This window comes from Macrobrachium nipponense, chromosome 18 (genome assembly GCF_015104395.2).
Source record: "Macrobrachium nipponense isolate FS-2020 chromosome 18, ASM1510439v2, whole genome shotgun sequence".
Taxonomy (NCBI): Eukaryota; Metazoa; Arthropoda; class Malacostraca; order Decapoda; family Palaemonidae; genus Macrobrachium; species Macrobrachium nipponense.
Genome location: NC_087211.1, coordinates 37,265,883 through 37,284,582, shown reverse-complemented (window position 1 = coordinate 37,284,582; position 18,700 = coordinate 37,265,883). Strand labels below are relative to the sequence as shown.

Genomic DNA, 18,700 nt, shown 5'->3' with positions numbered 1-18,700 from the left:
ATTCTAGTCTGTGCAAGTTCCTCTCAACTGCTCTTAAGTCTTTGATAAAGTTTGTCCATTATATCAGGGCTTAACACTGGTTGCGAAATGGTGCCATTAAGGAATATAAAGACTAATTCAACTACATGAGGAATGGCGAATGTGCTCCTGATTATCATAGCCGTTTGGATCATTGTAGCATTACTTCTTAAAGCAGTAGCGTCATAGATATTTTACCCAAGAGTGTGCAGTTTTTTTAGCCACAGAGAAACTGATTATTATGCATCATTAATCAATCCAAGGCCCTGGGTCGAGGGAAGCGGATTTTTTTTTTCATTTCAAATTCTCCCTTTGCACCGGGTGGCTCCATGAGTTATCGCCCTTGAGTCACTGAGCTCTGATTTTGGGATGAGGTTGGAAACTCCAAGTCCCTGCCTTCAGTGGTCGTAAATTAAGAGTGCTTGCTTGCGATGGCGTCTTGCAGTCCTTACCGGTCACCCAATGGAGGGAGAGCTGGCCAGATCAAGTAAAACTTTAGTTCCCTTATCCTAAAAAAAAGAAACTTTCTCCAGGGAAAAGTGTAACTAAGTTTTAAAAAAAGAAAAAAACATTGGTCACTCAACAAAAAAATGACCGATGGAGCACAAAACGGGGGAGGAATATTTAAGATACTGGTCGATTACTTCGGAAATGTCCAACTTTATATCCGTCTCAGTAAATCCGCTCTTAGACGAAACCAGGTGATATTCCTTACTTGAGCAAATCGAAAACTTTTCTTCGCTTGTGTGTGATTTTGACAGGAATACAAGAATTCCATGAAAATTAAATAAATTTCATTTTTCAAAGTTCTTATGTTCTTATTCACTGAAATATTAATGGTAAATGAAAGAAAGAAAATGAATAGCCAATAATCCAGGTTATACTACGGAAGTCAACTGTTTAACGTAAAATCCTGCTCGTTAAAATTCGAAGTTGACAACACACTGACCAGTGACCAATCGAACACGAGCCGCGTCTCGTTCAGTTAGTATAGTTTGGCCACGGACTATCTGGCTGTTGACCAGCAGCCGCTGTTGGCTTCCCTGGACTAGGGGAGTCTCTTGACTAGACCATTTTGGCCGGTAAACCTGTTCAAGGCATACACCCTTCAAAGTGTTCTTTCTGTAAACTGTGATAATGATCAAATACAGGATTCATTAGTGTTACGATCTCTCTTCAATCTTACCGCATCCTTCCAAGGTCGGCGAGGTTCTACAAAATGTGAGTACGTGTTTTAAAAAAAATCGGTAGTTTTAGGTATGTACTTACTCAAACCACCCCACCCAACCGCCCCTGCCCCCTACCCCTCATCCGCCGTCAGGAAGGAAGGACGCAGAGCTTGAGTATGTTAGGATGTAACCCTTTATTTTACAGTTTCATTTTCCTCACCCAAAAACCTTTGGTTCTCGGTGTATGCCCAGTTGCTGTTAGATTTTTGGCGGTGGTATGAATCCGCGAGGTATTTCAGACTCAAAAGAATGTCAATTTCTCTAAAATCCCGTCAAAACTAAAAAAAAAAAAAAAAAAAACTACATCTCGCTTTTACTGAACCACTATCGGCTCATTGAAAACCTCGCTATTTTCTGCACATTTTCATCTTCCATTCATCATTCTAAATTTTTTTTTCCTGTTTCTTTACCTAATGTTCAACTAAGGAAAATAGGATTTATATACACCCCCGTTTCTTTCAAAATTAGGTAACTCGTAGTTTTACCCGTAGTCAACCATTCAATTTCCTAAAATGGCTGATTATGGAGAAAACTACGAGTTGCCATTTGTGAAAATAAGGCGGGTGGCGGTCGAGCTATAATTTTGGGTTAAATATAAAAAAAAGGTAATGGCAATGAAGTTCACGAAGGACTGATTACGGGGGAAAAGTATGGACAAAAGATAATGAAAGTGAACACACATGCAAAGAGCATATAAACATCAAATTGAAAGTCCGGTGAGACAGTTTAAGAAAACCTCGAAGGGAGCATAACTAAGAGAATAGATACGAGACGGAACAGGTAAATAGCCTAGGAAAAGGAGAAGTGTTGTATGTGTTTTTGTGTGTGAGAACGTTACCCAGTCTTGTCTAATTCGTGGTTAAGTTTGATATTGGTGCCATACATACAAAATTAAATACTTAGAGTGGAGTTATTATTTTTTAATACGTACTCTTGCGTTCAGTTATGATACCGTCGTCGCTTTTTCTCTGGTCCCTGACCCTACTAATACTGTTAAACTTGCAGGATTCAAAATGAGCTGCTGCATTTATTCTCCTCCATAACCCACTAATTTTCATTCTTTACCTGATTAAGTTTCCTGTAGCTTAGACAAGTACCATATCCTTTTAAAAGATAAACATCATGAATAATAGAAGTTTGTTTACTTCTCAGTCAGGTTATCTTTGGGAATAATAGGAGCAATCGACGTTTGTTGACGCGGGGCAGTTCTTTGCGTTCTCCTCTCCAAAATCTTACGAAGGTAGTCTCGAGACTTTTTCTTCTAATTAAATGTCAATAAAAGAGAGGTGCCTCCCCATAGCCCGCCTGATGGAACATTATAATCGCTCGAGAGGAGCTGCTGTTTTTATAGCAAATACCGCACTAACATCTGAGTAGTCCTGGGAATTAACATTTTTCGTTGTACCTGTTATGTGAGTTGCATTATAGTCTATTTCGGTTATCTTAAATCAGCATAATACGGGATAAGGGAATCTTTTTCTTTATGTCCAGTCAGAGAATTTGAATGCGTGTATTGGCCCCCAATAAAATAGTCAAGAGACGACGATAACCAAACGACATCAGCATTGATTATTATATTCTTAATTTTTGCCCGAATTCAAAAGAAATATTTTGTGAGATATTAGTTTTCCTCCATTTGGATCTGAATTATCTAGTCGTGGTATAGTTCCCTTCACGTGCTCAATTAGACTCCGCGGAGAGCTAAGGATCAGGAGAGAACTGGCAACTCCATGAGGTAGCGCCTGATGCTCCGGTGTTGTACAAACACGAAGGTGTTGGCAACGCTGCTTTTGGAACTGAAGTTGCTGTGAACAATCGAAGAAAGTTTGTCTAATGCATTGGTTCTCAATCTGGGGGGCGTCAGCAATGCCCAGGGGAGGCGCGATCCCTAGCGAAAAATGAAAATTGTAAAGATTTTCTAATTTATTCGTTATGCTCTTCACAAGGGTGAGAAACTAATATTCAGAAGTTTACCTTAAAAAATGCAAATGTATAGCCTTATAACGTTACTTTCCTAGGGTCTACTACTCTAATTAGACTCGTTGGGCTTACAATGTTTTGTCATTATTGACCTCCATTCCTATCCCTCGAAACCCCTCCACTTTTTTTTTTTTTTTTTACTCAAGTCTTAGAGGGAATTTTACTCACAGATGCAAGGGGGGCGTCTAATGAAAGTAATGATAATTGAGGAACTTTTTCTGGGCATTACACATAATACACTATAAAGTTTTAAACACTATAGCTATTCTCATAACTAAAGAAATAAAAACCTCTATCGTAACGGGACTATTTCTCTCTCTCTCTCTCTCTCTCTCTCTCTCTCTCTCTCTCTCTCTCTGCTTTGCACAGCTAACCCCTCTCGGTAACTCATTCATTTGACAATTAGTTCTTACGTATTATTACTATTGATTAAATTTCTCCGAGCATGCCTTTGCCATATTGATGTTGGATTCCGTCCTTCAAATTGAGGGAACTTAATCATGCGATGTTCAGGGGGCCATGTGATAAGACAGTACATTGATGATGAAATACCGTATTTGATGACCTAGTGAATGACTTCATTACGGCACGAATATATCGATGGCGTAATGCGTTTTTATGTGGTTGGCAGAGGCTTAGGGAAGTAAATTCTAAATACTCTTTAGCAGCCATTTCCTAATTACATTAACTTGCAGGGTTTTATGCTAGCCAGAGGTTGGTTGCCTTTGTTTTATTTTTATACAAAGGCATTAACTCTCTCTCTCTCTCTCTCTCTCTCTCTCTCTCTCTCTCTCTCTCTCTCTCTCTCTCTCTCTCTCTCTCTCTCTCTACGAAACGGGTGCTCCTTCCACTGGCTGTTCTGCTGTTTCATTTCATAGTTCTTGAACTGCCGTTGGTCGGGGTGTCTTGTCTTGGTGAATTTGTTCTTGCCTTCAACTGTGCAATGCGGACTGATCTAACACTACATCGTTTAAACTGCACAGAAGAGGTTCGGAATAGTTGGACGTTCTGGAGTAACAGGTTCCCCTTTTTTACATTTTTTCAAGACGTTTCTTGGTGTCGTGTCTTATTCCAAATGTCATAAATATAGGACCCCTGCAACGGTCCTGGTGATGCCCTTCGATCTTGACAGCGGTAGCACCTGAGAGGCTCGGAAATGCACCCTTCTGTAGGGAAATCGCCCAAAATTCTAATTCATACCTGGCTAGGAACAGTATTCTGAAGGTTGCTTTGGTTTTCCGTGTTTTGTTTCTCACCTCCGGGCATCGATGATACGAGAGAGGTCCAGATGAGAGCTCACAAGGAAGGACATAAGAGTTGCAGAGACAGCAGTAATAAGAAAACTTCAATATATTGAAGTAGTATCAACAGATATTAACTTAGGAGTAAGTATTTGCGTATCATATATATTATTAATAAAGGTCAAGCACTTAACATTAAGAAGATAAAGTTAAAGCAGTAGGGATTCATCATTCATAAATGATTGTTAGTGAATGCTTCAAAAATACTTGTGCATGAATTTGCAGTCACAAGACTAGCCTACTAGACATAGCCCACTGTATCTCTACGTATATAATATAATTTGTAATTCGGAGCCGTTCATGTAGATTTTTGTTTTAAGATAATGTTGCTCTAGACTATTGTAATGATTATTTCTTTTACTCTTAAATGTAGTTTTATAATTTATTCTTGCTCTCTGTTGGAGTGATTATGTAATTTTTTTATTTCACCCTGTTTTGATATAACAAATTCTTGACCCTTTTCAGTTCTATTTGCTTCCCAGTATCGATAGATTTTCTCAGAGGTTCTTAAAAAATGACTTGGTTGATTTACGCTAGCATTTTTTTTTAGTCTGGTAGAGATACATCTACTTCATACTCAGTAGTTTAGAAATATGTGAAATCTACCTGATTCATACCTGCTTAAGACCATTGATTAATAGATTAAATAATGGAATTTAAGCTGTCAGGCCAAGTACTTGGGCACCATCGGCTTAAGGTAGTGAGTGGTTGAGATCAATACTGAAGAATGGAAGCGGGAATGCAGGTTAAGTAAAAGGCTAAAAGTAGATGCAGCCTAGCAGCCGCCGACGGTAGCTCTTACCATTGCCAATGTCTGATGACGAATACAGCATACGTTAGGTTAAAGGTTGTGATGGAAAATATTTGTAGCTATATAAATTAAGATTTCCAATTGTATAAATCAAACTACCTCCAACCGTCTGTCAGTCGTCTTAAAAATACATCAGCATAGGCCTTGCATGGCTAAGAGACGACTCGGGTGATACGTTGTGAATATTCACTGAATATTTGTTTCTCAGACACGGTGTAGGAACCATCATACCAATAATGGCCAAATTTTTTTACCGCTGAAATTTTTGTTTGAGAAGTGCATTTAAACACGAATCTTAAATTGAAAAGACACTTTTCCTAGGTAGTCGCCTCAACTGATTAAAGCTCCCGAAAGGAAAGGGATATATTGTTTAGGTAGGCCTAGATTTTTAGTTGGAAGGCGCTTGTCAAGCTATGCAGCGATCGACAGTTCAGTGATGCTGATGGCGCTTAACTAGTCTGCGCCTCATTCCAGTGAGATCAAATTAAAGTTCTTTTGACGGGTACAGATGTCTGAATGTTATAACAAAGTCCGAATATATCTTAAGTAGCTACGTCTTCAAAAAGGAACGAAGCCATCGATATATTTTGCAGAACGTTTTATTAACTAGCAACCTAAAGGAGGAATTCAGGCTAGCTTTTACCAAATGTTTGAAGGCAGTAGCAAGTCAACACTTAAATTAGGCAAGGTTACCGACGGAGATTTGTGACAGTCCCCAAGCAAAAGCTACCACTCGTCTTCACCACCTGTTACTTTTTCAGATACTTGCCCCCAACCCCCATACAGTCCATTACAATGCTATGCAAAGCGCCTCAGTGGCGTGATCGGTATGGTCTTGGCCTGCCACCTCGGTGGCAGTCAGTTCTATTCTCGGGCATTCCATTGAGGGATGAGAGATGTGTATTTCTGGTGATAGAAGTTCACTCTCGACGAGGTTCGGAAGTCAAGTAAAGCTGTTGGTCCCGCTGCGGAATAACCACTGGTTCCATGCAACGTAAAAACACCATACAAACAAACAAAAATGCAATGCAAGCTCAACAAACACTAACTAATAAGCCATAATATTCCCAGAGCTAGCACCAAAGCTCCACAAGTAAGCCATAAAGACCTAAAACCTCACGGTTGAGCTGTAAACGTTCTCCATACTCCACTGCTGTAATTTCTTGAACTTTTACAAGTGAGCTGAAAATCCTGAATATCATGATTATCATTTTAGCTATAACATTTTAAACCGTGCAGGTAAACTTTCAACTACAAATAATAGTAACAGGAAGATCCTAGACTTTGTATGTTAAAATTATTTCATGGGTACTGAACTGTTTGACACAATACTGACGAATTAAAACTCGTTCCTTCACCAAATTAGGATCTTGTTACGGTGTTTTTTTTTTCCAGTAAAATGTACATGTGTGAGAGGGAGGTGGTTGGGGGAGGTGAACAAATTGACCATAAAAGTTAGGTATTTAGATATCTGCAAGCACTTCAAGAGTAAGCCTTCAACCATGTTAGACTGTAAGCTAAACTATTAGCAAAGTTTTCTTATGTAGTACCTTATACTTTCTCGGTATTCAGGCTATCGAAGATGGGGGATTCTGCAGGCCACTTGAATGTTTACAGGTAGAAAACATTGTATGTAGAATTTCATGACATGTGAACACTTAATACTTCTATTTTATTTAGATATGTATTTATAACCAATGTACATATTTTACCTAGATTATTAATTCTCTGTAAATCGTTGTAGCTGGTGAATCAGTGTTTTTATTTCTGTAGTGTAATCAAAGCTACGTTAACTAACGACCGTCAGAGAAGACAATTTTCAAACCTATTCCCTACCCCCCACCCATTAATTAAAGGAATGTGCAAGCTGCCTCTTAAAGGAACCCCTTCTGGCTTCTCCCTTGAATAAAAAAAATTTTCTCCCTAGTAACAACATCACTTTGAAGTCTGCCCTTGGTTCTTTGCTTAAATGAGTTTAAGTGGAAGAGCTTGATACAGAGAATATGGTTTTTGAGTATTTATGATGAACAGAACGTTCATGATTATAAAAAATTACCATTTTTATGATCCAGAACGTTCTGTTTATCCTTAGCTGAAAATTATACATATACTATTCTTTTACACAAATTGTAGATGAATATATTGTTCCAGAGTAGTCTACAGTATAGTATACCATTTGTCAGTCATAAATCATTGTTTTCTGCAAAATAACTTAAAACTGTTTGCTTTTCCAGAATGACATCTGTAGTAGCTGCACATCTGCACTTAAAATATCCTCTCATACAACAGCAACTGCTCTGAAGTGACAACACTGTCAGGAAGACATTTCCCATCCTAACATAAAATTCATTATTATATGCTGCCGATGTTTTTTATGTAAGTAGTAGCTGAGGAGTTTTTAAGATGTACTATTTGCAACCTGTTATCTTTAACAACTGGAGTTACTGTGAACCTGCGTAATATATATAGAAAACATAGTGGTTAAAGTTTTTATTAGTTATTTAGATTTGTTGTACAAAGTCATTGACCACATACAAAAGCGATTTTTTCCAGCCCAACCCATTTTAACCGTAGATAACTGCTGTTTAACCAAACCATGAAACATTTCTTTCTAAGGTGTTTGTTATACCACAAAGCGCGAGAAGTGAGCTTTAGAGAATGTAAAGTAAGTTATTAATTCATTGTGAAATTTAAGCCATTTCTGGTGTTAGTTCATCGAATGTCCATTGCAGCTTATAATGAAAAGTAAAATTACTTTATGACCATATGAAATTTATACTACTACTTAGTATTGGGACGATGCGATAATTCTGGCAGGAGGAGGCAGGGTAAGAGGCGTAATTTGGATGGAATGTACAATGGCAAATAAATGCGAGTCCAGATATTTTCAAGTGAAAACTGGTTTTGATAGAGACCATTCCGAAATTATGAAAAAGCACTGTAAGCATTTTTATAAGAGAAACACGCTTGGGGTGTTTGCTTATCCAAATGACAAACTGCAGAGAATAAAAGTTGTTCAGCGTGCCGAAACCTATCCGACCAGTTTGGTTTGCGTCAATTTGCCGACCCCCTTTCGTATGTAAAGTGGCGGGATCAGCCTTTTGCAAGTACAGTAGCGTCACTAAATTCATGAATTACCAAAGTTGTGGACATCGTATACCTAACACATCGATTTCCCAAAAGAGTCGCCCTTTACCATCTGTAGCTTTCCCAAGACTTTTTATCACTATGATTAGGCAAAAACGTGATAAATAGCTAATAATTACGTTCCCGATATCTAACAAACAAGTGTAGTTTTCATTATGATTTTTTACTTAATTTTTTTCAGTGTAAGTAGGCTTCAAGTAGCCTTTCACTGGCCCCTCAGCTTCAAGTGTGTGATAACTGTTATTAGAGTAAATGATAACTTCACTAGCATGATGGAATAATTGTGGGGCACATACAGAGATACCGTGGTATTTCGGTACCTTTCGCCAGTGACTGTATTTTCATAATTTCAAACTTGAATAGTTGTCCTCCATGATTCCCCTGAGAATTTGTTCTTCGTGATGCGCTGTATTCTGTTTGCATGCTTTGTATTCTTAACTTGGAGTGTGATACGATAGATCGTGGCCAGTGAAAAATCTTGTCGATTCCAATCAAGACTTTCTGCCTTAGGATAGAATTAAAGCTACGGATATGTCTGCCTTATGATGAATGCATGAAGAACAAAATTTTCCCTACTCCGAAGGAGTTGTGGGGTTACCAATATTTTACCGCTAATCAATTCATAATATTTTTCTAAGAAGGAAACGAACGATAAAGTGGTTATAGACGCAACTAAATAGGTAAGAGGATGCCTCACTCGTAAAGAGCACTATTTTTATGAAGGATTTCAAAAAGTCAATTGGTATCTATAGTAGTTATAACTTGACAACCGAAGCCCTTTGGGTGCACATTGATGTTTGCTACATTGATGTTTGCTATAAGTTCTGTCGGCGTCGTATGAAATGAAGTCCCTATATGTCGAGAATAGCTTCATTCTGAAAACCTCGTAATACACTCCTTGACACTTACGGTATTCTTCGTCTCAATTCGTATAGAGAAGCATCTTTTATATAGCTGCTGCTTAGGACACTAAGGATTGAGTCGGGTCGTATTTTAGGATTCAAATTTGAGATTCGGCAAAGGATTGTTCGTTGTCACATCTATGCGTAGTTTCCCACGAACACATGTTTATAATAACATTTTGTAACGAAATTCAGAAGAATTATTTTACCGTAATTGATTACATAACGCTGAAAAAATGGAAGAAACTTACTCGTGTGACCCTGTTTATACAAGGAACGAGTTTGCCATATCGTCCACAGCTCACAGCTTCCTGTCATAACTGACGCGAATGTTCTTGTATAAATCATATTGAAAATACAAACTGTTCTCACTGGAAGCTTTGAGTGATGGAGAAAACGGTGTCAGGATGAAAATATTTCTGTCCTTTTTTTTTTTTTTTTTTTTTGGGGGTTTTTTCATGAGATGCAGATCTCATTTTAATGGAAAATCTCAAAATTTGGAAAAAGTAGTAGTACTCCGTGCATATGTGGCATCATTTTTATAAATAGTTTTGATGTTCGCTACATACCATTTCTTCTAGGGAAAATATAGAAAGGTGATGGGAAGCACTTGATAGTTGATGTTTAGTGTATTCAGTTCCATAAACATATTCTTCCCTCAGATGAGACAGAAGTTGTTTGCTTTATACATAAAAAAATCTGCTGTTTAGTTGTCAATGTTCACAGTTGAAAACTATTCGAATATAAAACAAGAAAACTCCTGAAAAAAATATTTAACTTAAGAAAATACAGACATAAGGAGGAGAGGGTTAATTGCTCATTTTTTCTAACTTTAACATTTATTTTCCATTAGTCGACGAACGCCCCAGCAACTAGAAAAGGCGAGCGAGTGTTCTCAGCTTAAGACAACCAGATAATTAAGGGTCTAAGTCCATTTCCGCAAACAATCCAAACTCGAAGCCACGAAGAGGTAATTCACGTAAGATACCTATTTGTTCTGAGGAGGTATAGGAGGCATATTTCCGTTATGTTTTTCTCATCAATTGATGTTAATTTATTGCTATTGCCGCCGAACTAACCCGTTTACTATTTCTGTTGTTAAATTAAGGATTTAAGTTCAAACTCAAACAATACCTGGTTACTCTGCAAACTTAATTTACGGAACCAGGTATTTTTCCTGTTCTTGTACTTCACTCCCCATAGTCTTTTTTCCATTACTGGAAAAATATTTATAAGAGATGCAAGTGGACTGATCAAAAGACATTTTCCTATACGAAAAAAAAAGTCAACATTTTGTCCTGTGTTCTTCATAGGAAACCTCCAAATTAGTTACGCAAAGCACACACTGGCGGTATAATACACTCGTTGTAATAGAACTTTATTGGTGTGCCCCTTCTTTATTTTGGGACTTATAATTCCCGTACCCTTTTTTTCGATGGACAATTTATTTAGCTTACCGTGTATAGATCCATTACAATCATGCAATGCTCCCTGCAACGAATAAAGGCGACAACGTTAAAATTAAACAGGGCAACATAACCTCGATAATTATTATAAATTACGTTCAGAATTCACCTGTTTGTATATTCATTCGCATTTGAAACTTTACAAAATCAAGAAATAACCGTTGCTCTCTATACAGTTGTATCCGATGTTAGCAGAAATCTTCCCAGCCATAAAACAAAGAAAACCCATACACTTGGATTTAATTCTTAGTCTACGCTTGGATGAAGGTACGTTTTCTGTCATACGAATAGACGCTGATTGAGTTTTTCAACTTTGAATTGCATCGGTTGAGAGTGATAAATCTCTTGAACCTTTCAGTTTGATTTACCTAATTAGTTTCTCCTAACATTCGTGAAATGTATACTCGAAACACATTTTCCAGAGTTCGAAATTAAGTGTGTTCCTCGAAAACTAAAACTATTAGTCCACCTTGTAACTTGTCTCAATTATAGAAAACGAGCACTGATGTTTTTAAGTGGTAACAATTATAATTAGTTATTCAGTCTTTCTACACTTATAAATAATGTAACTGTTTTGGTAGCAGTTCTGTTACAGTTAGTAATATAGCTTTAGTTTTAAAACTTGTCATTATCAACAAAAGCTGATGGCATATTGCGTTCAAATAGTATCTTACTCATTTTAATTGCTAAAACAGTAGTTTGCAAAGTGCAAATACTACAGTAGGTAGGTACTTTGAAACTTCTCAAGGACCCTCTTGGAGAGCAAATATGCACATTTATATTATTATATATATAAATTATATATATCTATATATATATATATATATATATATATATATATATGTATATATATAATATATATATATTTATGTATCTATTAATGTTTTCAGACTTACAAAAGTAAATCTTGAAGAAATTCAAATGGTAGTTTAAGAATACTTAAGAAATATTGCTGTATTTTTATTCCTAATCAGAATCCCAAGTAGTCCAGAAATCTATGCATCAGTAGGATATATCAGTATGGTACCATCGGTTGCAAACGGCCCATGCAGCCCCTCTCAAAAGTCGGAAAAACAGCGAAACTGCAAATCCTGCCCAGCTTTGTCCTTCATGCCACGTAAGCGATCGATTCAAGTATGGGAAGAGACGCACAGCTAATATTTTCTTCCTCTCCGCTTCTTCCACCACCATGATAAATCAAACCAGACCGAGGTCGCTTTCTACTGCACACGGACCATCAACCAATTCCGGTAAAAGGTTTATACCAGAGAGATTCTCTAAGTTCATTTTAGATGTATCAGAATTTGTGAAACTACCCTGTATTTGGTATGCCATGACCATAGTCCTTGCAAGATGTAAGCTACTAATTAAGCTATAAAGCACATTGTCTAGATAATTACCTAAGTTTCCGGTACTGTCCCATATTTTCAGATGCTGACATTGTGGATCTCATTTCTTGTTCATTAGTAGTAACATTTCATAAGATGAAAAACATTCATTTTCAATGAACCCTGAATATTGACACTGCCCTGTTATAAATCTAGTTCTTGGGTCAGATTTTTCTGACACAGGGACTATGCTGTCATAATTCATTAATCTGGCGAGCGCGCGCGGGAACGAAAACACACACACACGCACAGAGAGGAGATTGCAGTAGCTTAACATTAAAGTTAGACCCAAGATTACAGTATTCTCCAAATACTTTTATCTTTTGTAGCTTTCACGATGTATTTTATTTTTTGTAGCATTCACGATGTATTTTATTACATAAAGATAATTTACTTAGTGTATTCAAAACTCGGTTCTTAGGGAATATGCAATTTTCTCGTATATAGCAATACTAGAAAGTCAGAGCTCTGTAATTATAAACTGGCATCGTATTGCGCCTAAATTACTTTTCCAAAGAATATTATTTCTAGTAAGTGGTAAGATGTTCTTTGTTAACTTTTCTTTAACTAAAACAAATAATTACTCATTAACATGTTAACTTGTCTTTAATTAAAAACAAATACATTACTCAAACCATTAACATGTTACGAACTCCATTTATGTGGGGCCGTCAGGTTCTTTGAAATTATTAGAGCTGTAGCATTGCGGACTATAGGAGTGAACTTAAAGGGACTGCGACAATCTGAAGGAGAAGGGTGCCAAAGTAAATACTAAAAACCTTAACCTAATTTATTTTTACAAATATCTTACAAATTATGTGAGTATACAGAGGTTTGAGACAGCACAGCAAAACATCAAAAATAATATTAACTGTAAATAATAAAAATCCACTGTAGCAGTAACAGTAGAAACTACTTAGACAAACATATACGTAGTTCATAATAATAATATGAATGAGTACACACACTTACTGAGTAGGTATAATAACTATCTAAACAACCAGGTGTCACACTCGTTCCAAAACCATAATATATTTCGCAGTACAAATACTTTAAACAGCCTCAGCCAATGAAATAATTAATACCATCGGTTAATTATACAACAATGATGATAACAATAAATGCCAGGAGTCATATTTACTCCAAAACTATAACAATCATAATAAATCTAAAAAGCAGATAACCTAGTCACATTACTGACCATACGAATTACCAAAAGATTCTTTCTCACAACACAGGGAGACAGAAAGACTACAGGATCCACGAAAACGACTCCCGGACACTAGCATAACGACTGCAGCTTCTCTGCTGCCTTGGAAGAAACACCTTCCTCCGGAAAAACCGGGGTCTACAAAAGTCTCCCACTCCACTTCGGGAACAAAACACCTAGGAGCCACTATTGCCCACTTCCATGCCGATACTATCTACTAGGGAATTAGGTCAGGGTCCTCTTCCGTTGTCCACTGGTTACCATCGCCAAAACCATCCACTCGGGCGAACAAACGCTGCTGCTGCTATTACCACCATCAACAAAGTGATACTCGAAAATGGACTGCTGCTGAGTTCTCCTCCGAGAACTGGACTGGATGAGCAGCCTGAAACAAAAACGGAGAGACGAACGACACCTCGATCGCCTCCCCAAGCAAAATACAGTTAACTACTCTCAAAATACCGGAGATTATTCAAACAACCTGACAAATTAGACTAAATAATTTACCTTACACTTTTACACTTGCTAAACCCCGTAGGTGGGTAGTGTCATCAATGCACCTCACGCGGTGCACTGTAGGCATTAGTAAGAGAGGTTCTGTGTAGCATCCCTTCGGCTCCTAGCTACAACCCCTACCATTCCTTTTACTACTTCCGTTCATATTTTTTCTCCTATCTTGCTTTCCGCCCTCTAATAACAATGGTTTCATAGTGCAACTGAGGTTTTCCTCCCATTACACCTTTAAAATCCCTCAATGATTTATTTACTTGTGACTCAATTATCCTTTCTGCGCTGAATGACCTCTTAGGTCTCCCAGCGCTTGAAATTAGGGGTAAATTTTATATTCTATATATATACTACAATTAACTTGCTCCTGAAGCTTCCGTTGATGGGAATGAACCTCACTAAACTTTAGAAAACAGAGCAACATAAGGTACAGTAAAAGAAACCCCACTAATTAGAGGAAAGTTTTCCAAACTGCTGAAGAAATATAGAAGTTTAGAACATTTAATTTTTCCATAATCTACCAAGCAGTGAAAATGAAGGTTTCAAAAGAAAAAGATATTAAGATTCCTTTCAAATGAGTTAATTCTCTGAGCTCTTGATGGCGTTTCGAAAGTCTATGCCACATTCTAAGAACTCTTAAATCATGAACTATATACTAATGGTAGGATGATTGAACTGCTACTGTTTAAAAGCTAAAAGTGTAAATTTTTCTTAATTTTGCTTTCTCTTTTCAGATCCAGCTATATCATTCACAAAACAATAGAAGTCACTTTGAGGCATCTTAGAATATGCTAAAACTGAATTGTGGACACCGTGTTCAATGGATATTTCGTACTACTTTTACATAGCAGTCACTAGACAGATATTTCAATTTGCATCGGCATGCAAAATTTGAGGATGGGTGTGTGTTTTTGGGTGGAGAAAGCAGGACAGCCCTGAACTTCATATGATATGGTTGAATAAGTTCAGCAACCCTTCCTCAAGTGTATCCCCCCAAAATCAGCCTAAATAGCCAGTTTAGAACCAAAACTCAGATGAACAATGGTTTGACGGTTCTTAAGAAGACTGCTGCAGTTCACACCATTACAAGCTGCAATTGGTTCAACAGTTAAGGGACAGTGATCAAACTCATTTGCCCTGAACTTCCACAGAAATGCTCGAGTGTTGGAAGAAGACCGATTCGACGAGCAGCTTGTTTTTAGAGATAAGGTGACCTTCCACACAAGTGGCAGGGTTAACGAGCATAACATAAGCAAATGGGGAACTGAGAACCCTTGTGTACCTTGAGTATGTGCAAGATTCCCCTAAGTAAATGTGTTCTCTGGCATGTCAAAGAAATGTGTGTATATACCATTCTTCTTTGAAGAAGGGAGAGTTAATAACAACCATAAATTGCCATGCTGCAAAACTGGTTGATAGAAAATTGCATGAGGAGTAGTTTACAACCTTCATTTTCCAATAGGATGGGCACCAGCTCACTGAGGTCTTAATGCTAGACAATATCTGAACACCAATCTGTCTGACAGAATGGGTAGACATTCCAGACTGTTCTCATGTTCTTGTGATGGCCACCTAGGTCTCCAGACCTCACGCCATGTGAATTCTTCCTCTGGGGGTATGTGAAAGGCCTTGTGTACGTACTTCACCTTCCCAAAGAAGTGGGTGATCTAAACTTGAATAACAGAAGCCTTGGCAACCGTCTATAATGCTGTGCTTCTTAGGTCTCCAGACCTCATGTGACTTATTCCTCTTGGGGGGTATGTGAAAGGCCTTGTGTATGTACCACTCCTTCCCTGAGAAGTGGACGATCTGAAGATCAGAAGGCGTGGCAACCAATTATCTGGAGACGCCATGCTTCCTAGGTCACCAGGCTTCACAGCCATGTGACTACTTTTTTTCCAGAAGTATATTTAAGGCCTCATGTACATGCATACCTAGCCTTCCCAGAGAAGTGGATGATCTGAACACACTAATAAATGGAGCCTTGGCAACCATCACATCACTGTTTCCTAGGTCTCCTGGCAACCATCACATCACTAATATTTCCTAGGTCTCCAGACCTCACAGCCATGAGAGTTCTTCCTCTGGGTGTAAGTGATAAGCCTCATGTAGGTACCTGCCATTCTCATATAAGTAGATGAACTGAAAACTCTAATAACTAAAGCCTTGTTAACAACCACTAAAGCCTTGCGAACAACCATCGACAACGCTATGCTTCTTTAGTCTCCAGACCTCACACCAAGCAACTAATTCCTCTGAGAGTAAGAGATATTTATCATGCATGTACCTCCCATTTCCAGAAAAGTGGACGATCTGAAAAACTCAAATAACTGAAGCCTGGGCAACCTTTGACAAATCTATGCTTCTTGGTATACAGATCTCACACCATGCGACTTCATCACTAAGAGTGTGTGAAAGGCCAGCTCAAAGTGGAGGATCTGAATACTAGTCTCAACAGAAGCCTTGCCAACTATCGACAGTGCTATGCTTCCTAAGTCTCCAGCAAACCATTTGCCATACAACTTCTTCCTCTGGGGGTATGTGAGAGGCCTTTTTATGTTACTTCCACCTCCCAGAGAAGTGGGTGACCTAAAGACTATTCTGATAACAGAAGCCTTTGCCAACCATCAATAGCGTAACTGCGCCTCCCATAGAAGTGGACGATCTGAAGACTAGTCTAATAAGAGAAGCCTTGCCAACTATCGACAGCGCTATGGTTCCTAAGTCTCCAGACCTCACACCATGCAACTTCTTTCTTTGGGGCATGTGAAAGGCTCGTTATGTACCTCCCCTTCCCAAAGAAGTGTGATCTGAAGACGTGGCAACCAATTATCTGAAAATGCTATGCTTCCTTGGTCTTCAGACCTCACACCAAGCAACTTCTTCCTCTGGGGGTATGTGAAAGGCTCGTTATGTACCTCCCCTTCCAAGAGAGGTGGATGATCTGAAGACTTGGCAACCAATTATCTGACAATGTTATGCTTCGTATGTCTCCAGACTCCACAGCCATGCAACTTCTTCCTATGTAACTTCTTCCTCTGGAACTTCTTCCTCTGGGGTATTGATAGGCCTCGTGCACGACGTACCTCCCCTTCCCAGAGAAATGGATGATCTGAAGACTAATAACAGAAGCCTAGCCAGCCATCGAGAACACTTGCTTCTTAGGTCTTCAAGCAACTTCTTCCTCTGGGGGTGTGTAAAAGGCCTCTTGTATGTATCGCCCCTTTCCAGAGAAGTGGATGATCTGAAGATGCAGCAACCAATTATCTGAAAATGCTATGCTTCCTTGGTCTCCAGACCTCACGCCGAGCAACTTCTTCCTCTGTGGGTATGTGATAGGCCTCGTGTATGTACTTCCTAATTCCAGAAAAGTGAATGATCTGAAGACACTGATAACAGGAAGCATAATGTTGTCGATGGCTGGCTAGGCCTCTAGTCTCCAGACCACTCGCCATACAACTTCTTCCTCTGGGGGTATGTAAAAGGCCTCGTGTATGTACCTCGTCTTCCCAGAGAACTGAGTGAACTGAAGTCTCTAACTGAAGAGTTCACAACCATCAACAACGCTGTGCCTCCTAGGTCTCCAGACCTCACGGCCATGCGACTCTTCCTCTTGGGATATATGATAAGCCTCCTGTATGTACCTGCCCTTCGCAGAAAAGTGGGTGATCTGAAGAAATCTAATAACTGAAGACTTGAAAACTAAAGACAACGCTATGTTTTGCCGGGTTAGTAAGAATTGGATTGTCGCTTGGATGAAATTCTTGTAACCCAACGTCACTCACACTGAACACCTGTATAAACTTGTATAGAAACATGGAAATATTAGCTTCCAGGTAATATAAATTGTTTTAATCCCCTCAATAGTTAAGATATACAGTGTCTTTATGTGACAAACTTTGTGACATGTCATTCTCGCTGAACATCATTCGTTCAAGCATTTGTGATGGATAATGTCTCCGAGAGAGAGATATAGACTTAATCTGAGTGCATACTAAAATTTATATATTTCTTAACCACATACTCCTTTTGCAAGATATAATTAATATTAATCAAGATAAGTTAATATTAATCTAATATAATATTAATCAAGATAATCGTTAATAATTAATCTAATATAACCTAAGTTAAGGGAGAGGAAGGTTCCAAATGAGCAAAAAATTACTTAGCTGCCATTCTTTAGCTACTTAAGAAAAAATTGAGCAACTTCAAAAAGTCCTATGAGACACTTACAGTTAAACTTGACCATCGAGAAAACTTAAATTAAATCCGAAGCCTAAGAAAATATAGGAATTTGCAAAAATACATTTAAATTTAATTTACGATCATTGAAGATTGCGAACTTCCTCCACAAGATCGATCACGCAAATGAGAAATATTACTCAGACCTCTCAAAACTTTTAAGACCTAAAAAAAGGTCTATTAAAAACATCACCTGTTTGGTAGGCTTACAAGAAGACTGCTATAATGCATTGGTAACCTGGAAATTACAGCTTGGGTATGGGTGGACACTCACTCTTGTTGAAAGGGAACGTATCATGACTTCTGGTATTCCCAGCTAATGTTTCGCGACTTCTGGTATTGCCCAGTTAGATTCTTTAAACGCAAACACTAAACCTGAAATAAGAGAATTATAATAGTACCAGCAATCACAATACATTGTTAAGTTTACACACTAAATCTGAAACAAGAGAATTACAATATAATTGTACCAACAATTACAAAGCATTGTCAAGTTTAA

At 38.1% G+C, this 18,700-nt stretch overlaps 1 long non-coding RNA gene across 3 annotated transcripts; it reads left to right on the top strand.

Moving 5' to 3' along the window:
• The first annotated feature begins 988 nt into the window (after nt 1-988).
• LOC135196982 (uncharacterized) lies at nt 989-17,904 on the top strand. 3 transcript variants are annotated; one of them, XR_010310524.1, is made up of 6 exons: nt 989-1,239; nt 7,574-7,715; nt 10,242-10,358; nt 11,829-12,104; nt 13,481-13,681; nt 14,694-17,904. It is a non-coding gene; the product is annotated as an uncharacterized LOC135196982 (long non-coding RNA). The 3 variants fall into 3 exon arrangements; XR_010310523.1 differs by having other exon boundaries at nt 11,829-12,111; XR_010310525.1 differs by lacking the exon at nt 13,481-13,681.
• The last annotated feature ends 796 nt before the right edge of the window (nt 17,905-18,700 follow it).